The sequence below is a fragment of the Leopardus geoffroyi genome, chromosome D3, assembly GCF_018350155.1.
Source record: "Leopardus geoffroyi isolate Oge1 chromosome D3, O.geoffroyi_Oge1_pat1.0, whole genome shotgun sequence".
Taxonomy (NCBI): Eukaryota; Metazoa; Chordata; class Mammalia; order Carnivora; family Felidae; genus Leopardus; species Leopardus geoffroyi.
The window spans coordinates 56,720,304-56,740,859 of NC_059339.1; the positions used below are offsets into that span (position 1 = coordinate 56,720,304).

The 20,556-nt window shown below is 39.8% G+C and overlaps 1 protein-coding gene and 1 pseudogene across 2 annotated transcripts in view; one reads left to right on the top strand and one right to left on the bottom strand.

The window, feature by feature from the left end:
- Positions 1–20,556, top strand: part of GALNT1 (polypeptide N-acetylgalactosaminyltransferase 1) — a 129,272-nt gene that overhangs the window by 15,253 nt on the left and 93,463 nt on the right. The gene's annotated exons all lie outside the window — the stretch shown is intronic.
- LOC123588325 lies at positions 81–8,899 on the bottom strand (annotated as a pseudogene).

Below are 20,556 nucleotides of genomic sequence, written 5' to 3' on the forward strand. Positions count from 1 at the left end.
GTAAAATACTCACATAAAAAATAATATATATTTATATAAGGCCTTTACTAACAGGTGCTTGCTGTTTGTTGACTTTTTTGGGAAAAAAAAATCAAGGTGTAAACTTTTATTACAAATTAAAATGAGGCTCTTAAAAGTCTCAACTTGACCAGATATGAAACAATTTAAAAATCTTTAAAGGTGTATTGAAGGGGGAAAAAAGTTTTTTTTTTTGGTTTTAAGAAAAACCAGGCTTTTTTTTTTTTTCTTTAAACACATTTGTCATCACTAAAAAGTGATGTCTTTAGGTGAAAATAAAAACCCCATGCTGCATAGACAATGCAGATCTGTTTATCTGGTCAGTGGGGAAAAAGCAAGCACTTACGGTCTTCAGCTCCAATCTTTTGCTCATTTCTTTGTTGGATGACTAAACCAGATGCTTGTAGTGATGGTAAGCTGGCATTTACTCAGCCCCGTCCTGCTCAGCCTTGCTAGCAGACGAGTTCTCCACTGGTGGATTGGCTGCCCGTGTCTCTTTGCCATCTTGTGGTTGAGGGTTTTCTGGGTGTCTGCTTCTCCGTAATTGGAAGTTGCAGCGGTACCAAAGCTGAGCTGGCTGCTGACCTTGGGTCTCATCTCCTCGCTCTTCCTTCTCTTCTTCATTGCCATCCTCTTTAGGCTGCCTTTAGCAAGGAGGACCCCTGCAGAATCTTTGTCTGTAACTTCGGTACTTAGTATGTCTCACTGGTCTACCTTGTTCTCCTGCATCCTACTTGTCAGCACCTTCCATCACTTCCCCCTGCACAGGAGGCGCCGAGGACTGTGGTCTGCATCCACGAGGTCTCTGCTGGTACTGAAGTGGGAACCTCCGCCTGTGCCAGGGCCAGTGCTATGGGGCCCGGCCTTCAGGAGCACTCTCCCATCCCTCTTTTTTTCTCCCACTTTCACTGTTGTAATTCTGCTGGGAATTGCGCCCCTGCCACATGGAGAGTGTCTGTAATGGTTACGGCCCCGCTGCATATTGACTGCCCTGTGCTGGAACTCCACCGGGGCCTGTCAACGTTTGCTGCCTCGGCTCCCTTTCTCCTCCCATGACATCAGACCCCAGTCTCCCCTACTGCCTACACTGCGAAGGTATTTCCTGGGATTCTTCTTTATGGCAGTCTGGTGTACAAATACATCTTCCTCTGTGTTATTCCTGTTGATGAAACCACATCCGTTTCTTCCATTGAACCATTTGACTCTGTTGCCATGGGCTTCTTGTCCCCAGCGGGCAAGGTGCAGCCGATAGGAGGCCTCGTTCCCTGTGCCGCTGCCCGTGGTGCCGGGGTTGGTGCGTGCAGCGCCGCGGGCTGTGGTGATGGTGACTGGGTCCTGATGTGACCTGGCCGGCAGCTGTGGCTCCGCCCAGGGTGTGAGGGTAACTAGGCCAGCTGCCGCGGGCTGCTAAGGGCTCTCTGGTGTCTGCTCTCTGCTCCCGCTACCGCTCGAACTCCCGCTACCGCTCGAACTCTAAAATAACATATGAAAAGATTTGGACTGAACTGTTTTGCTTAGGCTGGCAGGGTGGAGTGTACCAGGGGTTAACTTGACCCACACCTACAGAGATGCTGGATTGCCGGCCCTGACCCGTTCTGTTCTGATTTGCCAGCCACTCCCAGACTTGTGAGAAGTGGCAGTGACTAACCCGGTCATTCCATCACCGGGAACCTGAAAGTACTTACTTGCAGCATCACTTCCTCAGGGGTCAGACACTTACAAAAGGTCTTCAGATTTCTCCTAAACTTTCATCAGTGTCAGACCATCAGTTTGTTTAACAGTCAGACCTTAAATCAGTGATAACCAGCTCCTGCTTGTCCACTTGCCAACCTCCACAAACAAAAACAAAAAATGAGTTTAGAGATGCTTTCTTCTCCTCATCTAATGTCCACATACCTCTTTTTAAAAATTTTACATGTTTTAATTTATTTTGAGAGAGAGAGAAGGCGTGTGCAAATAGGGGAGGGGCAGAGGGACAGGGAGAGAGAGAATCCCAAGCTGACATGCAAGCCCCAACTCACAAACTGCGAGATCATGACCTGAGCTGAAGTCAAGAGTCAGATGCTTAACTTATGAGCCACCCAGGTAGGTGCCTTAATGTCCACATATTTCTACATACAGATACTACTGGGAAAGTAACAGGAAGGTAAAAAAAAAAATTTGCGTTATTAAGTAATTGGAATTTTTCTTACTAGAAAAACAATAACATGTTTGTGTGGTGAAATATCGTTACGGTACCAAAAGATATACAATGAAAAGGAATTTTTCCATCTTGTTTTTTTCTTTTTGTAAACTTATAAATGGAACTCAAGAGATATTTCTGGGCCAGATGAGAGTTGGTTCAAAAACTTTTGTGTGAATTAGAGTATTATGAGGGAATATGATAATTAAGCTAGGAAAGAAACCCACCAATTGGATGTGATTTGCTAGTAGGCAGTTTTTAAAAGTTCAGTTTGGGGTGCATTTTGAGAATTGGAAGAAAGTAGGGAATATGTATTTTGGAAAGGGAAGATTCTGTGGAGACCAGGGAAACAGGACGGACTGTAGGGAGAACTTGGGACACTGAGTGTTGGATATAGAGGTTAGGGTAGGGTAGCTTATGTCAGAGCAGAGAGAAGTGCACAGTCACTAAGCAGGAGTTTATTTGAGTCCTGAACTGGGCCAAACTTGTTTTCTCCAGAGATGCAACATGAAAGCTAAAAACAGTAGCTTGATTCAGATTGGGCAGAAAGATGGAAATAGGTAGTAAAGTCAAAGCAGACTTGGATTTAGTGACTTAGACTAGGGTAGTAAAAATAGAATTCCTGGAAAATATTGTTGAGGACTTTAAACCTAAACCTAGCCCACTGGATAACTTTTACACAGTTCTCCTACCTTTGAATATTCTCTGCCCTTAAATGCTCTTGAGCTGTAATAGAGTTCCGTTTATGGACTTGACCCTTCTCTATGCCAGAGTATGCTGACCTAGGGAAAAAGGATTTCCACCAGAGAGAGAGAGTAAGAGAGGGAAGGTCTTCCCACTTTCTGTTCTGGTACAGATGGCACCAGTGAACCTGAGGTTATGCTTTTTTATCATGTAACTCTTTAGAAGAGGCCTCATAAAAATACTTGGCCTAGAATTTCACCAGGAAGAAATTCTCATTGGGAAGTAGTTGGTCTCTCTTCTTCCTATGTAACTTACCTCTCACATGGTGGGTGGACCAGATCTCTGGGGGCAGTCCTTCACACCCCTACACTGGAATAAACTTTATCCTGTTGCTTAACAACTTAGCCTTCTGGCTTCTCCCTGTACTTCCAGAGAAGCATCTTTCTAAGACTTGCCTTTTTCATTCTCACAGAGTCCCCATTCCACTCTTGAATCTTAGCACAGTACTTTCATGCTGTACTCCAGTGACCAATCTTAGTCCATTTCTCAGTTGAGATCTTTAGCTACAGGTGTAGAATTTAGCTCTACTAATGTAAGCAAGTAGTAGTTAATCAGAAAGGAATTGAAAACTTAAAGAACTGATAGGACTGCTAGAGAACCAAGGTTAGAAACAGGCAGAAGCTGGGGGGAGTGGTAGGAGGCTGCGGGGAGGGCTGCAAACTGCATTACAGGAATGATCTGGTCCGGGTGTTTCCACTGGGATGATGAACTCCACCTCCTTATTTGAACTTTGCAGGTAACTTGCTCAAGATTTCAGGCCCCTGGAGAACACATCTGATTGGTTGAGCCTATGCCATGCTAGGTATACCAGTGGCAAGAGGAGGGATTTAGTTGCAGGAACCCTCCAGAATCCCTGTGGCCTCCATAGTGGGAAGATAGGCACGTGGATTTACAGTCTCGGCAAGACTATAAGGCAGAGGAAAGGAATTCTCCAAAAGGAAATTAGGAAGGGGAAACAGATGGGTGCTGGGCAGCTGAAAAGAAGTATCTTCTACACGCCCATTTTCAACATTAAAAAAAGTCATAATTTTCCACATCATAGTAGTTCACTTGTATGAGACAAATAATAGCAGGAATGTATTTAGTACTTTGCTGAATACAATTTACACTCTGATCCCAGCCCTTTACTTGCTGCCCCTTTAATGTTCACAACAATATTGTGATGTGGGTAACCACTTGTGTGGACTTACCTGATAGCAGGTGTGAGAGCCAGGTGCAAACCCAAGTAGTCTGGTGCGGCACTGCCTCTATGCTATTTTAAAAGTTACCATGAGTTAATACTTTTAGGTGAATATGGATTTTATTTTAGAGTATCTGTATATATTTTTAATCAGTGTTTCTCTCTCTCTCTGTTTCAGTACACATGCACGTTATATAATTTACTCAGAGTCAGGCAGTTTTTCAACTTTCCAGGGCTTCTTGGGCTGTACATTAGGAGTCACTGGCTTTCCTTGCAGTTAAATATGGCTCTTTCCCCACCATGGCTTCTAGTCTTCCCTACTGTGTGGCGGTTGGTGATGGACCTTGAATAATCTAAGGCAATCATGGAAGTCTTATTCCCTTTGCTAGGGATTGATTCAGAAATGGCATATTACCATTTTAGGCTGAAGGAAGTTTGCAGAAGCTTCTAAAAAAGACTTTTTCCTTGTCCTGTGCATGGGAAGACACTACCTCTCCATATGTGAATGTGAGGCTCTGAGCTGCTACAGCAGTCTTGTTATCAAACCCAAGGAGGAAACTAGCTCAAGAAGGTGGCAGAACTGAGGGAGTTGAAGAGGGGTGGAGCTAAAACTGCTAGGTTAAGCTGTCCCTGGATTTCATCCTACCCCTGGACTACCAGTTATGTGAGCCAGTAAGTTTCCTTACTTTTAAGCAGTTTGAGGTGTAATTTCTGTTCATTTAACAGCTAAAGTTATCCCAACTGATGTCATGATGCAGAATTACAATGAGAAGAGATAACCAGATCTTTCTGCTGGATGTTCAAAGTAAAATTATTAAGATACTATTAAATAGGCTAGTACTCTAACCTGGCAAGGTAGAGACTAATGTGAATCAGAGTTGAAAGGACCTGGACTTTAGTTTCTACTTTGCCATTAACTGTGTCACCAGATTTAAATTTCATTATCAGTAATGACAAGGAGGTTGCCCTGGATACATTGTAATGCACTTTCCATCTCAAATATTCTCTAATTTTGGAACCCATGAAAAATATCTGGTTAAACTTAATTATGAATTAAGAAGATGTTTTTTGAAAGGCAGTGAGCCGTCTTAGATTTTTACTATGATCTGGTAGTGCCAAGACACTCAATTTCTACAACTTGTCTATAAGTAGCACTGGTGAAGTCTTTTAACAGTGTTATTAAAACCTTTTTCATTCTGAGGGCTTAAATCCAGAATGCTTTTTTTTCTTTTGGTTTAAGATTCTTCAGATTGTTCATATTCTTTCTCTCTCTCTTTTAATTTTTTTTTTTTTTTTTGGTGGAATATATGTAGAAGTAGAATAGTATAATGAACTTATGATATTTTCATCTTCTCACCTCAGGAATTATCAACATTTTGATAGTCTTAAACCCAGTAGCTTGTAAGTGCTCACATTTGACTCTTCTAGACAGAGACTTTTTTCCACCTAAACTTTGGAGCTAAATTAGGCCTTCCTTGCTTTTAAGGTTTTAGTTGCCTGCCTGTGCTTTATTTACTATCGTTCTTTTTGGCATCGAAAGAAACACCGTGAAAACTTTATTTTAGCACTTATGAGCAAACAATTGTGAATATTTAGGCATTCATGTTTGTGCATGTCAAGGTAGGATGAGTCATACTGTACTAACATAAAACCCCCAAATCTCAGTGTCTGAACACAACTTGTTGGTTTTGTTACTGGTTGTCTGGGGACTCTGTTGTGCCTCATCCTCCTCAGGGACCCATACTGAGGGAGCAGTTACTGTTTTTGTATGTTGGGAGCATTGTCACAGAAGGATAGAGAACAGAGTAAATGGTGCACTGTCTCTTTAAGCTTCTTTGTGGAATTAAGGCATGTCATTTCTGTTCACAAGTCATGGATCAAAGAAAGTCAAGGGGACAGAAAAGTGCAAATCTGCCATTGTCTGTGGCAGACAGAGAATTTCTCAGAGAATCAGAGAATTTTGGTGGATAGCACTAATGACTATCATAGCATTGTGATAAATAAAAACTCTCATCTGCCTTTGAACTTTATCTGTTAACAGCTCAGGCTTCAAGACTTAGTTACCCTTTAAGACCAAGTGTTGGCAGTGATATTAAAACCAACCTTATTGTATTCTTAACTGTTGTTTATTTTAAAGCTACTTTAACCAGTTCTAAAACATCCTCAAAAGAGGAAATGGCAGTTTCTAGGTTGGATCCCTGGTTCATTCTGGAAGATAAGACTTTTCAGTTCTCTCAGGTGATCTAGTGTCCCAGGGAAGGAGCAGAATAATTGTAGCTTCTTTACTTTGTGTTAACAGAAGACCTTGCTCAGCCCTGGCCTTCCTCCTTTTTAAAGTAGCATTTTGGATTTGAATTTTGACATGGGTAAAATCCCAGGTCAGACCATTGGAACGTTTCAAGTGGGGTTCAGGATTCTAGATCAGTTCTCTTTGTTTGTGTCCTTTACTTTTGGAGGCTGGGATTGAAACAAATAGATTCTGACCATCCCATATGAGTTATATCAGTCATAGCACCAGCCACATTTATATCATCTTCTGGAGGAAACTACCTAACCCTTACAACTACTGTTCATAGGTCCTCTTGGTTGATCATATTTTATACCCCTCAGAAATGTGTACCGGACCCAAGGCAGTCAGCTCACTAGTGGCTGCTGTGACATGATCTGGCTTGAAAAGATAAGTGAGGCCCCCTAGCTCTTCTCTTTTTCCAAGAAGTTAACTTAAAGATTGAGACAGAGGCTCTGAGTCTAACACCATGCCTTGAGAGAGTTAAAGCCATGATCATCCATAGACCATCTGAGGAAGTCTGAGAGAATGGTGGTGGGGATAAAAGAGAGCAGACAGAGCTTGGGGATGAGAAGAATAGGAAGCCAGCTCCTGGAGTCCTGTGTCATCGTACAGTCCTTGAGGAACACTCTGCTAATTCCAACTGCTGGGGTCCTTGTGTTCTTCAGAGCTTTTGCATTTTTGCTTCCCTCTGTGAGTCCTGGCCCTATGTTCATTTCTGCCCTGCTTCACTTGGGATTTCTGGGTTTCTTGCATGCATTCTGTAGGATAGGATTCATATTTGTTACAGAGACCCAGGTAAGAGTAGCTGAGAGATACTTATTTTTCAATGTCTAAATCTAGATGTAGACAGCTCGTGGCTGGTATCCATGATTTTCTGGATTCTTGGTTTTAGCTTTCTTTTTTTTTTTAATTTTTTTTTTTTTAACATCTTTCATTTTTGAGAGTGAGAGAGACAGAGCATGAGTGGGGGAGGGGCAGAGAGAGAGGGAGACACGGAATCTGAAGCAGGCTTTAGGCTCTGAGTTGTCAACACAGAGCCCAGTGTGGGACTTGAACCTATGGACCTCGAGATGATGACCTGAGCTGAAGTGAGACGCTTAACCAGCTGAGCCACCCAGGCGCCCCATTGGTTTTAGCTTTCTTATCTGCCATCCTGGGGTGTATCTTCATCCTTATGGACTAAAACGGAGCTTGAGCCATCACATTTGTATTCCAATATGAAGGAGGAAGACCAGAAGAAAGAGTATTCTCCAGTCCTTTTAGATAACTCTAAAAGTTGCACACAAGACTTCGCTCCTATTTTATCAGCTAGAACTTCACTGCAAAGGATGCTGGGAAGTATATCTTTATTCCAGCAGACCACATGTCTAGTAAAAATTGGGAGTCTGTAAGTGCAGAAAAAGGGGGCATGAATATTGAGTGACACTTCGTAGCCTGCTTTACGTATCTTGAAAACAAACTCTGTTGCTTGAGGCGGTCTCTGTGCTTTGGTATAAAGAGAGCCTAAGTTTCCTCTCAGCATTTCCTTCTTTGATTTTATGCCCATTTGTGTTTGAGTTTCTGCTCCAGTAATTGTTTCAGCCAAACTAAACAAAGATTTTCTTGTTTGTTCATTTATTAAACATTTTATTCATGTGCTTCAAGTATGGTTCTAGGTATTGAAAAGATGCAAAAATGAAATAGTGTATAATTTCTCCCCTCAAGGAGCTCACGGTTTGGCAGAGAGAGGATGTGTAAGTAAGTGATAACAGTATAGTGTGATAAATGCAGTAATGAATGTTGCAGTAATGAATGTACAGTGTACCTACTAGGATGACAGAGAAGAATGCTGGCTGTGTCTTCTATCTCTTTTCTTTCTTCAAGTCATAGGAAATGAAGACCCACGCCTGGCAAGGGCAGGGTCAGTCCAAATTCAGAGATTCTTTCTTATAAGAACTTCCCAATTCTACCCTATCAGTGGACAGAATAAAAGCTTTTTAGAAATAAATCTCCAGACTAATCACAGTAAAGAGCAATATACATATAACTGTATGTACAATGCTTTATGTCCTAGAAAATTCTTCTCATTACAAACCCCAGTTTCCAGATAATCCAGTTACCTAGTTTGATCAAAACCAAGTTTGGGGTGCCAGGGTGGTTCTGTCGGTTAAGCGTCCAACTTTGGCTCAGGTCATGATCTCACGGTTTTTGGGTTCAGGCCCTGTGTCAGGCTCTGGGCTCCCCGCTCAGAGCCTGGAGCCTGCTTCAGAATCTGTGTCTCCCTCTCTCTCTGCCCCTACCATGCTCATACTCAGTCTCTCTCTCTCAATAATAAATAAATGTTAAAAAAAAAAAAAAAAACAGCAACAACAACAAAAATACCAAGTTCTCCTTTGAATATTTCTTTACGTGACCATCTTTTCATGGACTGACTTAACCAGTGGTGTTTTGTTTTACTTTAAATTCTTTTTTAATGTTTATTTTTGACAGGGGGGGAGGGAGGGAGACAGAGACAATCTGAAGCAGGCTCCAGGCTTCGAGCTGTCAGCACAGAGCCCTACACAGGACAGGGCTCAAACCCACCAGCTGTGAGGTCATGACCTGAGCTGAAGTCTGACACTTAACCAACTGAGCCACCCAGGCATCCCTGTTTTACTTTAAATCTCATCCTCATTTACTGTTCTTATTGTGTGTCTTTAACAAATTGATCTTTGGGGCGCCTGGGTGGCTCAGTTGGTTAAGCATCTGACTTCGGCTCACTCAGGTCATGATCTCACGGTTGGTGAGTTTGAGCCCCGTGTTGGGCTCTGTGCTTGACAGCTCAGAGCCTGGAGTCTGCTTCGTATTCTGTGTCTCCCTCTCTGTCTCTGCTTCAACCCCCCCTAGCACTTGTCTCTCTCAAAAATAAATCAACAACAACAAAAAAAAACTAAAAAGTTGATCTTTGGTATAGTAGTGCTTTAGGGGATATCTACATAATAAGCTTAGAGTGAAATGAATTTTTATACAAAAAAATTCATGTCAGTTAAAGTGCTGTCAGTTTATGCAGAATATATGGAATAAAATGAGATTAATAAAGCATTGCTCCTACAGCCCATCTCCTGGTATGTGGAAATAGCTTTGTTTTTCAGACCTCTTCTTTGAAATGGTGTTTTTATTTTACCTGGAGCCCATTACTACCATTGGGCCTCTTCTCTGTTTGCTCTGTCAGATTTTGTGTTCATTGTATGAGTTGAAAGCATTTTATTTTCCATAGTAGATTATTGGATTAATTATAGCTCTTTTTATTTATTTATTTATTTATTTATTTATTTATTTATTTATTTATTATTTTTTTTTAAAGAGAGCGTGTGTGCTTATGCTTGCTGGGGAGGGGCAGAGGGAGAGAGAATCTTAAGCAGGTTCAGTGCTCAGTGTGGAGCCCAGTGAGGGAGGGACTCAGTCCCACGTTCCTGGGATCAAGACCTGAGCCGAAATCTGGGGCACCTGGGTGGCTCAATCGGTTAAAGTCTCCAACTTCAGCTCAGGTCATGATCTCACGGTTTGTGAGTTTGAGCCCCACATCGGGCTCTGGGCTGACAACTTGGAGCCTGGAGCCTGCTTCAGATTCTTTGTCTCTCTCTCTCTCTTTCTACCCCTCTCCCATTCATTCTCTCTGTCAAAAATAAATTTAAAAAAAAAAGACCTGAGCTGAAACCAAGAGTCAGATGCTCAATCACCTGAGCCCCCCTTGCCGCCCCTATAGCCACCTACATTTTAATTTTAATTCTTTACTGTCTTGATATCATAATACTATTGGGACTGTCCCCCCTAAAAGTTTTCCTATAGGAGAATTATAGTTGACCCTTGAACAATGGATTTGAACTGTGGGGATCCACTTATGTGTGAATTTTCTTCAAAAAACACAGTACTGTAAATGTGTTTTCCTTAAGATTTTAACATTTTCTTTTTTCTAGCTTACATTGTTGTAAGAATACAATATATAATACATGTACAAAATATGTGTTAATAGACTGTTTCTGTTATTGGTCCATAGTTAAGTGTTTGTGGAATCAAGTTATACGCTGATTTTTGTGCGGGGGATGGTACCTCTAATTCCCATGCTGTTCAAGAGTCAACTATATTTTCAAAAGTGGAGGGTAGGAAAGACAGATTATCAGAAGCATTTTGGAGAAAGCAGTGACTAGGAGACAAAGAGAATTATTTTTTTATACTGATTATGATGAGCTCTGTGCTTAGTATTAATTCCTTTAGATTCTTGGCTTTGAATGACATATGTTTTAATAATGATATCCCAAATAATATTTAGTATTTTTTATGTTTAAAAGTGAAATTAGTTCCTAGGATTTGAATTGTCTTCCATGTACAGTTGTTGTTTTTCAAAGACATAGAATATAGTTCTAAAAGTCATTATTCTGAAACAAATGGAACATTGGTCATCTCAGTTCTGTTTTTTTGGAGGTGTACTTTTACAGAATAATAGAGTGTTAGAATTTCAGGGAATAGAGCAACTATATAATGTAAGTCCAGTGCAAAATGAAAATGTGGGGCCCTCACTAAAAAACTGTTCAGTACTTCAAGACAGTGATGGCAGAGCATTAAACCCAGTGCCAGGGCCCTTTTGGTGCCTGTGTGATGGCATAGGTCATGGGTCCATGAAATGCACTGCAAGGAACTCTTGAGAATTCATTTAGTGCTGAGGTGCCTGGATGGCTCAGTCGGTTAAGCGTCTGACTTTTGGTTTCAGCTCAGGTCATGATCTCATGGTTTGTGAGTTTGAGCCCCACATCGGGTTCTGCACTGACAGTTGTGTAGCCTGCTTGGGATTCTCTGTGCCTCTCCCACTCTGTCTCTTTCTTTCTCTCTCTCAAAACAAAAGAAAAACCACTTTAAAATTATTATTAGTTATTCTCAGTGGTCATAAAAATAATGACAAGAATTGAAATAAATCCCAAAGAATTTTATCTGGAACCGTTTACTAATTCTCCATCCGACAAGGATTTTTGTTTTTAAAATCTATTTTGCCCTGGTGCAGAATTTGTTGGCTTAGATTTACATTTCTTTGTTTTCTTATAAATTCTTTGAGAGCTCTAATGGGCCTTGAAAGGACCCACAGGAAGGGGAGTGAAAAGAAGCAAAGGGGCTTTATAATCTACAATGTAGATTAACAAACTCTTTATAACTGAGAGTGGTGCTCGTGTCAGTGTGGCCGAAGTCCTGTTGCTCATAGGACACACGGAAGAATAGGCAGCATGTGTTTGTTGTGGAAAATCTGCTGTGTACATCCTTTGTCACTATAGTTTTAGCCGTTAATCACAGTTTCTGTTTTGCTTTTGCAGGATCACGTTAATTGTGGCTGCTGATAGAAATAAATGGAAGCAACCAGCTATTTACGCATGATTCATGGTTAAATCACTTTAAAATGTGAATATTGACCCTGTGATAGCTACTTTTGGGGTGTATTTTTGTATGTTATTAGCTGACAAGATTTTGTGTGATGTATTTTGTTTTTTGTGTGTGGTTTTTGTTTTGTTTTTGTTTTTGCTAAATACCATTTATTTAGATACTTAAATAGATATTTATTAAGGCTTATATTCTCCCAAGGAAGAGTTATCTGGTGTTGTCCTTGACTCCATAAACAGTTCAGAGAAAGTGACACATTCTAATGTTCTAAATACAAGTCTAAATAATACAGCTTAAACTTTAACTCACAGGGTCTTTTGGAGTAAATCATTTTCATTGTATGTTTTAACTCACAGACAATAAAATGAAAATAAGACCTGGTCTTCTAGCATTGTAGGCTCAGATGAATACAGTAGATAGCCAACTGAAGAGAACTTTTAGAAGAGTTTATGAGGAAACAAGCTTGTTCATAGCATGTGAGAATTAAGAACATGGTAAGGTTAAGGGATTGGTAATGTAAATAGCTACCATGTGGTAGTTCTGCCTCCACATAACAAATCAGTTCAGCTGATGAGCAACAAACAGTAAGAATAGACACGCTTCTAAGTGAAATAATTTTACTGTTTTGCTTTCTGTGTGACGTTGCCCCCTAGAACACTAAATCCACTTTACTTAACCTTCAGTTTTCAACTGACTTTTACAACAGTCCAGTATCTATCTAATGAGGATTTGCTTCTCTGCAAGCTGAGACCTATGATGTGGATACTGGCCACCTCCTACACCATTAGGGTAAACCAAACAGGACGTATTCCTGTTTGAGAATGTTGCCCTTTGCAAAAAGGCTTTCGAATTTATTAAGTGCTTTAGAGATGACATTCAGTAATGTTAATGTGACAAACATTTATGGAATATGTGTGATGTAAAAGGCACAGTGGTGGACTGAGTGGGTGATAGAAAGATAAGCCATAATTCCCACTTTTAAGAGATTAGACATAAAAATAGCTGTAGTTAGAATAACAACTGTGATTCAGTGACTTAGTCATGGTTTGATAGTTATTAAGCACCTACCACTATGAATCAGGCACTGTGCTCGATGCTGCATTCAGAAGTGCCTTCAAGGACTCACCATCAAATGGGTGGACTTGGCATGCAAAAATACAACAGATGACATCAGTACAGGTGGTACAGAGGGGGAAGTCTGCGGAGGTGAGAACCCATTCTTTTGAGTCCCAGCAGTGCGTCAGCAGGCACAGCCGTAGGTCCAGGGAATATGAGAGCTCTGCCTTCATGGACCTTTGGCCCGAATCTTGTGTGAGTTTAACAAGTGAGGACAAGCAGAGGCCATATGAAACAGTGGGAACAGCACGTGTGGAGACATGGAAGCGAGAGGCAGCAGGGCTTATTTGGGGAACTAGGAGTTGTTGGATGTGACTGAAGGGCAGGGCACCTGAAGAAGGTGCAGAGCAGAACTGAAGTGTGGTCGGGGTATGGTGGGCAGAATCCCAAAGGCTCTGCTTGAGATGCTGTTCTGGCTGGCTGCTGGCCCTTCTTTCCAGTCTCCTCCTCCTCCATGACGCTGTCTCAGAGAAGCCTCTCCTGATCACCCAGTGTAAAGGACCTGCCTAGTCACCTACCAACATGCTCCTTCCTCTTTATTTATAAAGCATTCCTTATTAGCTGACACTTTTGGTTTATTTTTGCTTATTGTCTATATTCCAAGACATCATTACATTCAATGAGAGCAGGAACCTGGTCTGTCCTGTTGATTGCTGTGTCCTCAGCACCTAGAACCTAGCATAAAGCTGGTATTTAACAAATGTTTGTGGAGCAAATGTAGGTTTGGATTTTTTTTACTATGAATTTTGTTGTATTGAAGACCTCAAAACAAAATTTTGTGGGTTATGTCTATTAATATTTATGATATTAAAGATAAAAACCTAGACACTTCAAAAAACATTAATTCATTTAAAATAATAAGCCCATTACCTGTTAACATAAATACATTTTTATGAAAATAACTGCTTTCAAAACAAAATTAGTGAGGAATGTGTCCTTGTTTTATATTTGTGTAAATCTCATTGATGTCTGGCTTCTCATAGCTAGATTCTTGCATCTTCTTTTGCGTTCCTTCTGTTGTGATATCACATGTCGTGTATCCTCTGGAACTCAACTACTCATGACAGCACAAGAGGAAACAGACAAATAATAACTTGGTTTACAAATAGTTTCGACCTTGCAGACTCCTTAAAAGGATGTTGAGGACCCTGGTGTTGGTTCCTGCTGCGACAGGTGGATGGTTTTGAATCTTTTTAGTGGCAGGAGTACATTTTCAGATATCTTCTACCAAGCTCCAGTGTATAAAACACATAAAGGTACATATGTATTGGAGGTTAAGGAGGAGGAGGTCCCTGGGGCCCTGCTTTTCCTTTCTCATTTCCTTGGCCTTGCTGCTGAATTGACCATGGGTTTGATGCCTCCAGCATGAGAATACTGTGTGTGAGAGAGTGAGGCAGGTGAGCATGCTGTGCAGATTTTGCACTCTACCATAGCGTAGCCGTCAGTGACTTCTTTCATGGCTCTTTATATCATAGCAGGCATCGGAATACTTGTATTAATATGCTATCGAGGCCATTTTCCTTTAAGTGTGTTATCATTGGTTTGTTTTCATAAAAAGATTTAATTGGGGTGCCTGGATGACTCGGTCAGTTTAGCATCCAACTCTTGATTTCAGCTCAGGACATGACCTCATGGTTCATGAGGTCTAGTCCTGCTGCTAGCCAGCGCTGAGCCTGCTGGAGATTCCCTATTGCCCTCCCTCTCAGCCCCTCCCCCGCTTGTGCTGTCTCAAAAACAAACAAGAACAAACACAGTTAAAAAAGATAAATGAAAAGATGTAATTGCAAGGCGCCTGGGTGGCTCAATTGGGTAAGCCTTTGACTTTTTTTTTTATTTTATTTTTTTTATTTTTTAATGTTTATTTATTTTTGAGAGAGAGACAGAGCGCAAGCAAGGGAAGGGCAGAGAGAGAGACGGAGACACAGAATCCAAAGCAGGCTTCAGGCTCTGAGCCGTCAGCACAGAGCCCAACGCAGGGCTCAAACTCATGAGCTGTGAGATCATGACCTGAGCTGAAGTCAGGCGCTTAACGGACTGAGCCACCCAGGCTCCCAGGTAAGCCTCTGACTCTTGAACTTGACTTAGATCATGAGCTCAAGGTTTGTGAGATTGAGCCCTGCTTCGGGCTCTGCGGCCAAAAAAACAAAAGCCTTCTTGGGATTCTCTTTCTCCCTCTCTCTCTGCTCCTCCCCCACTCTCTCGCTCTCTCACTCTCTCATTCTCTCTCTCAAATAAATAAAAAGATTTAATTGCAACCAGAGACTTAATTTTGTTTCAGAGGTTTACTTTTCCAGCTTTGTAAGAAAATTTAACTGAAATTTGCAGCAACCTTGTAGAAGTATTTATGTCATCAGACATCATCTAACTCAGGTTTTTTAGACAATTTTCTGTCTTTCATGTCTGAGAGTATGTAAAATAAAATATAGTCAAGGCCCAGTACATAACCAAGATGAAAGTAAGGAGCTAGAGGAAGTCTAATTCTAGTTGCCAAATAGAGGAAGAATTCTCACTGTCTGGAAAACGGAGTAGAAAGTAGCTAGCAGAGGACAGGAGGTTGGACGGTGCTGAAGCATTGTTACCTCTAGCTGATTTTAGTATGTTACTATTGTCTGTCTCAGGCAGCATTCTCAAGACAGTCTGTTTGTTACATGGAACCATTTCTAATTTTTTGTCTTGACAAAGGGTCACAAGATTCCTATAAAGCTTCTGCTGTTGCATGTAAATCTTGTCTTTAAGTTTTATAGGTTCTGTCCTTAGGGAGTCTTCTTTGACATATAACATAAAGTGGCTGTGCTGGAACATTCATTCATTATATTATTACATTATTTATTACCTGCATCATTAAAAAAGATTGTTGTATATAATTATGACACAGTGTTTGTAATATAAGCTCTAGCTTTATTGTCTACCTTATAAGACACGGAAGGAAAAATTGAGTAATACAGAGAAGAGCAATGACAATAATTATAGGACTTAAAAGTACGGTCTTGGATTTGGAGCTAAATATTTTAAGGCATGATTTAATAACTCAACTTCATACATGATTCTTCTTATGAAAAGAGAAAATCCTGTTTTAAGTAGTTATAAATAGGGTAGTAGAGCTCCATAAAAGATAGAATGAAATATAATGGGGCTAATTGCCTTCTAGATTAGATTCAGCATTCGTAAGAACCGCCCAATAGTGGTGATTAAATTCTAAATATCTTTAGAAATATAAAAGATAGTGCACATTTAACCTTTTTTTCAGTAAATATTTAAGTGCCTACTTTGATCCCAATCATAAGTTTATTTTTATTTTTCTAACATTTTTTTAAAAGTTCAAGTAATCTCTACACCCATTGTGGGGATCGAACCTACCACCCTGAGATCACGAGTCGCATACTTAGGGCACCTGGTAGAACATGCGACTCTTGGTCTCAAGGTTGTGAGTTCAAGCCCTCCACTGGGCATGAAGCCTACTTAAAAAAAAAAAAAAAAAAAAAAAAAAAGTCGTATGTTCTTCTGACTCAGCTAGCCAGGCACCCTCATAAATTTATTTTTAAATTCCATTTATTTGAGTTTTAGTTTTTGAATAGGTAGTGTCATAACTTTTTGAGCATCATCTCCAATTATTGATATTAAAATGTGTTCCTATTTCATTGAGGTGTGTGGAGTCATATAATATTAACAGGTCTATAGATTGCTTGCCATCCTACTTCACACCAAGAGAAGAAAACTCATAGTTTCTTATGATTTTGTTTAAAAAAATAATTGGTATAATCTTGTGTGGAAATACTAGGTGCCTTACCTTTGATCCTTCTACCTGACCAATTTCTTCTTTCTTACCATTGCTCTTACTGCCTTCTGTGATACAGGTCGGTTTTACTTATTTTTTTTGTTTGCTGTCTGTGCACCTCTCCTTCCACATAGAGTTTTTGAATGCATTAATCTTTGTTTAGTTTACTGATATAAGCCAAGTGCGTAGGACAGTGTTTGGCAGATATTTGTTAATTGAATGAATTATTTTTCCTTTGGCTTTTAGAAGTAGAGATACATTTCTTCTAGGGAAAAATACTCAGGTAGCAGACTATTCAAATATTTAGAGGCTTCAGTTTCTGGAAATGTGGCAGACTACAGATTTTTTTTAAAAAAGTTTCCCTTTGTATAAGATTAAAAATACTGGACCACATATTCAAAATAGTTTTTAAAATGCATAGTTGAGCTGACAAACAGGTAAGGAAACGCCTCAGTGGTCAAAAACAAGAAATCTTGAATCCAGAGAGGTAGACTAATGTTGACATTGGCTGCTATGCTGGGGCTTCTGGTATCTGTCGATCCCTGGAAGCCTAGAGCTTTGAATTTTGCAGGGTGACAATGGGGTACTAGGTAGAGTGTAGGGATCAAGCAAGATGAGAAGATGCACAGTCTGTGTATAAAGCTGAAACTCCATGAAAGGTGTTGGTGGGTAACTTGGAAAAAAAATTAGACACTTGTCCCACAGTGAGGGGTGGGGCAAGTAGGAGTAGGGGAAGGAGGGTTACTTGTCTCAGCCTGTCTTTCATCGGAGAGGGGAGTCTTCCTTGAGAAATGGTAACTGCAAGTCCACTCTCACTGGGTTTGGACTTGGAGATCCTACTGCTTGAATGGAGCAAAAAAACAAAAACAAAAATCCAAGCCACAATAAAAAAAAAGGGAGACTTGACCGCAGTTAAAAAAAAAAAAAAAAAAAAAGCTACCTAGGAATAAATATAAAAAGAGGTGACAAGTTATATAGAAAGTTATAAAAGTTACATTAGAAGACCTAAATAAATTTGGGGGCCAGCTATGTTCATAGGGAGAAAAACTATGTGTTGTAAACATATCAATCAATCTGTCATTAATGTATAAATTCATTGCTATTTCAATAAAAACCCTGCAGGGTATGGCTTTATTTGTTTTTGTGGGACTTGACAAATTAATTCTAAAATTTATTTGGAAAAGCAAACTACCAGGAATAGCCAAGATATTTTCTGAAGACCACTTGTCTTGCTAGATTTTAAGACTACTGTGAAACTATAGTAATTGAGACCATGTAGTAATAGGGCAAGGATAGACACTAGGGAATGGAGGAAAATTGAGGTGAAATACAGAACTGTACATACTTGGAAATCTGATACATAACGGAGCTAGTGTTACAAATCAAATAAGGAAATGGAATACTCTGTAAGTGGTGTTGGTATTATTTATCCACATTGGGGGAAAAAAGATTTCAACCTCACACCATATTAAAAAAAACTAATTCCAGATGGATTAAAAATGTAATTGTGAAATGATAAGCGTAAGCTTTCAGAATAAAATATTAGAGAATTTTATGACCTCAGACTTTCTTAAGAAGATGCTAAAAGCAAAACAGTTGCAGGAAAAGGTTAATAAATGTGGCTGTATTAAAATTACGATCTTTTATTTCTTCTTTACAACAGAATGTAGAGACGAGTCACAAGTACAGAAGTAGAAGATATTTTTTGAAGAGATTTCTAATACATACAATTGACAAATTTTTATCACAGTGATATACACACGTATGTATATATATCCACACACATATGTGACAATGAGAAAGGTAAATGGACAATGGAAAAGAAAAGCCATTTCATAGAAGAAAAATGTTAGGCATTAAATATTTGTCAACCAGGAAATGCACAGGAAAACTATATCGAATATAAAACTTGGACAATATCAGGTATGCCACTGCAGTGCTCTGTGGCAGAAGTCAACAAACTGTAAAGCTCCAGATAGTAAATATTTTAGGCTTTGCAGTCCATACAGTCTTTGTTGCAGGTCCTCAGCTTTGGTGTTATAGTGCAAAAGCATCCATAAACCATTCATAAAGAAATAGAATGGGTGTGGTTGTGTTCACATAAAATTTTGTTTATAAAAATAGCAATTTGCCAATCCTCTGCTCTATGGCACCAAAGAAAAGTTAGTCAGCTATTAATACAGCAATGTGGACAAATCATAAAAACGTGTTGGAGTAAAAAGGTAGCAAAAGACTGTATTCTATTATGATTCCATTTCTGTAAACTCTGGAGGTAGATGATAAAGGCTACAGATTTATGGGTTTTATCATGATTACTGGGACTTGGCTGATTTTGAATTCCGGTCTTTAGAAATTCTGTGTGACTTTGGCCAAATTACCCAACCTTTTAAAGTGTCTGTTTTCTTATCTGTAAGGTGAAGAGCATAACAGTACCTAGCTCACTGCTCAGTGGGAGGCTTATATAACATAGTGCCTCTGAGAGTGCTTAGCTCTCAGTAAGTGCAGTAGCCTTCTGTGCTTTCATTCTCCTTCTTTGACTTCTCTACCCCCATTAAAGGAAGGAGTAGTCTTTCTAGCTTTAGGAACTGTAGATTTTTTTTTTTTTTATCCGTAGCCTTCCACTACATATGGCTAATGGGATTAGTAGTAAGGTTTGAGTAGTGTTTCATTTCTTTTACTTAGCACAGTTTAGGAGACCCTCTGGTGTTTTTTAGTGTCCTGTTTAAATCACCAAACTCCCTGCAGCTTGCTAAATATTGACAAAAACAGCTTCCAGTGTCACTTAACCTTCCTCTGTAGCATTTCGTCTTGTGGAGAACTCCTTTCTGAGAACTTGGTTCTTTTTTGGTTTTATGTGTCACTCTCCAGATTCTTCTTTGACCTCTTAGACTTTCCGGTTCTCTAAATGTGGATGTTCTGCTTACTCCTAAAACATGACTCTTGAGCTTCCTCAGCTGAAACATGAAGATAAACCCACTTGAAAGGTTTGTTGTTAGTCTAAAATTTTCTCATGCACAGTCATCTATAGAGGAACCCTCTACCCATAGATTCTTTTATCCTGAGGTGGAGTCTTGCATGAAGACAGACAGAACTAATGAGTTCTATTAGTATAGAACTCTCTTCTATTTGAGAGTAGCAGGGATACATGGATGTAATGTACATGGCACATCGCAGGCAGTCTGACAGTTTTCCGCTCAGTCTTTTGTCTGTGGCTGCTATTCTCTGTGCCTTCTGTCTGACCACCTGGAATCCTTTATCACAGGTATTCATGGTGACTGTGTCCTCCCTAAGGACAGTGACATTGTCTAACTCTTTGCTCTCCCAGGGTCTAATAAAATGTGTGGCATATAGTAAGTGTGCATTATTAAATTGAAGTTAAGTGAATGAGTGTATTCATGCCTTGATTTTGTTCACAAAATGCTAATGTTTGCAGTATTTGGCCTGCCACAGTGGAATGTTAAATCCATTCGTAATTCCGACTTAGCTTTGAGCTATCTAGAACAAGCTTAAAAGTTATTTTTTTTTTGTATTTCAAAAAATTCTAAATATATAAAAGAAATAGTAAAATGAATCTCCTTAAACCTGTATCCATCCTCCATATTCAACTAAGGTTAAGATTTGCCACATGTGCTTTACTTCTCAATCCCTGCTACTCCTGACCCCCAAGCCCAAGTATTTTAAAGTAATTCAAGACATCATGTCATTTTACCTGTAACATTCTTCAGTATGGATCTTTAATGAGAATGTTCTCAAATCTAGCCTTATTGCTATTGTTACTCCTGATAAAGCTAACATTAATTCCCTAATGTCATCTAATACCCAGTCAGATTTCCCCAGTGGTCTTTAAAATGTCTGAGTTGGTTTGTAGA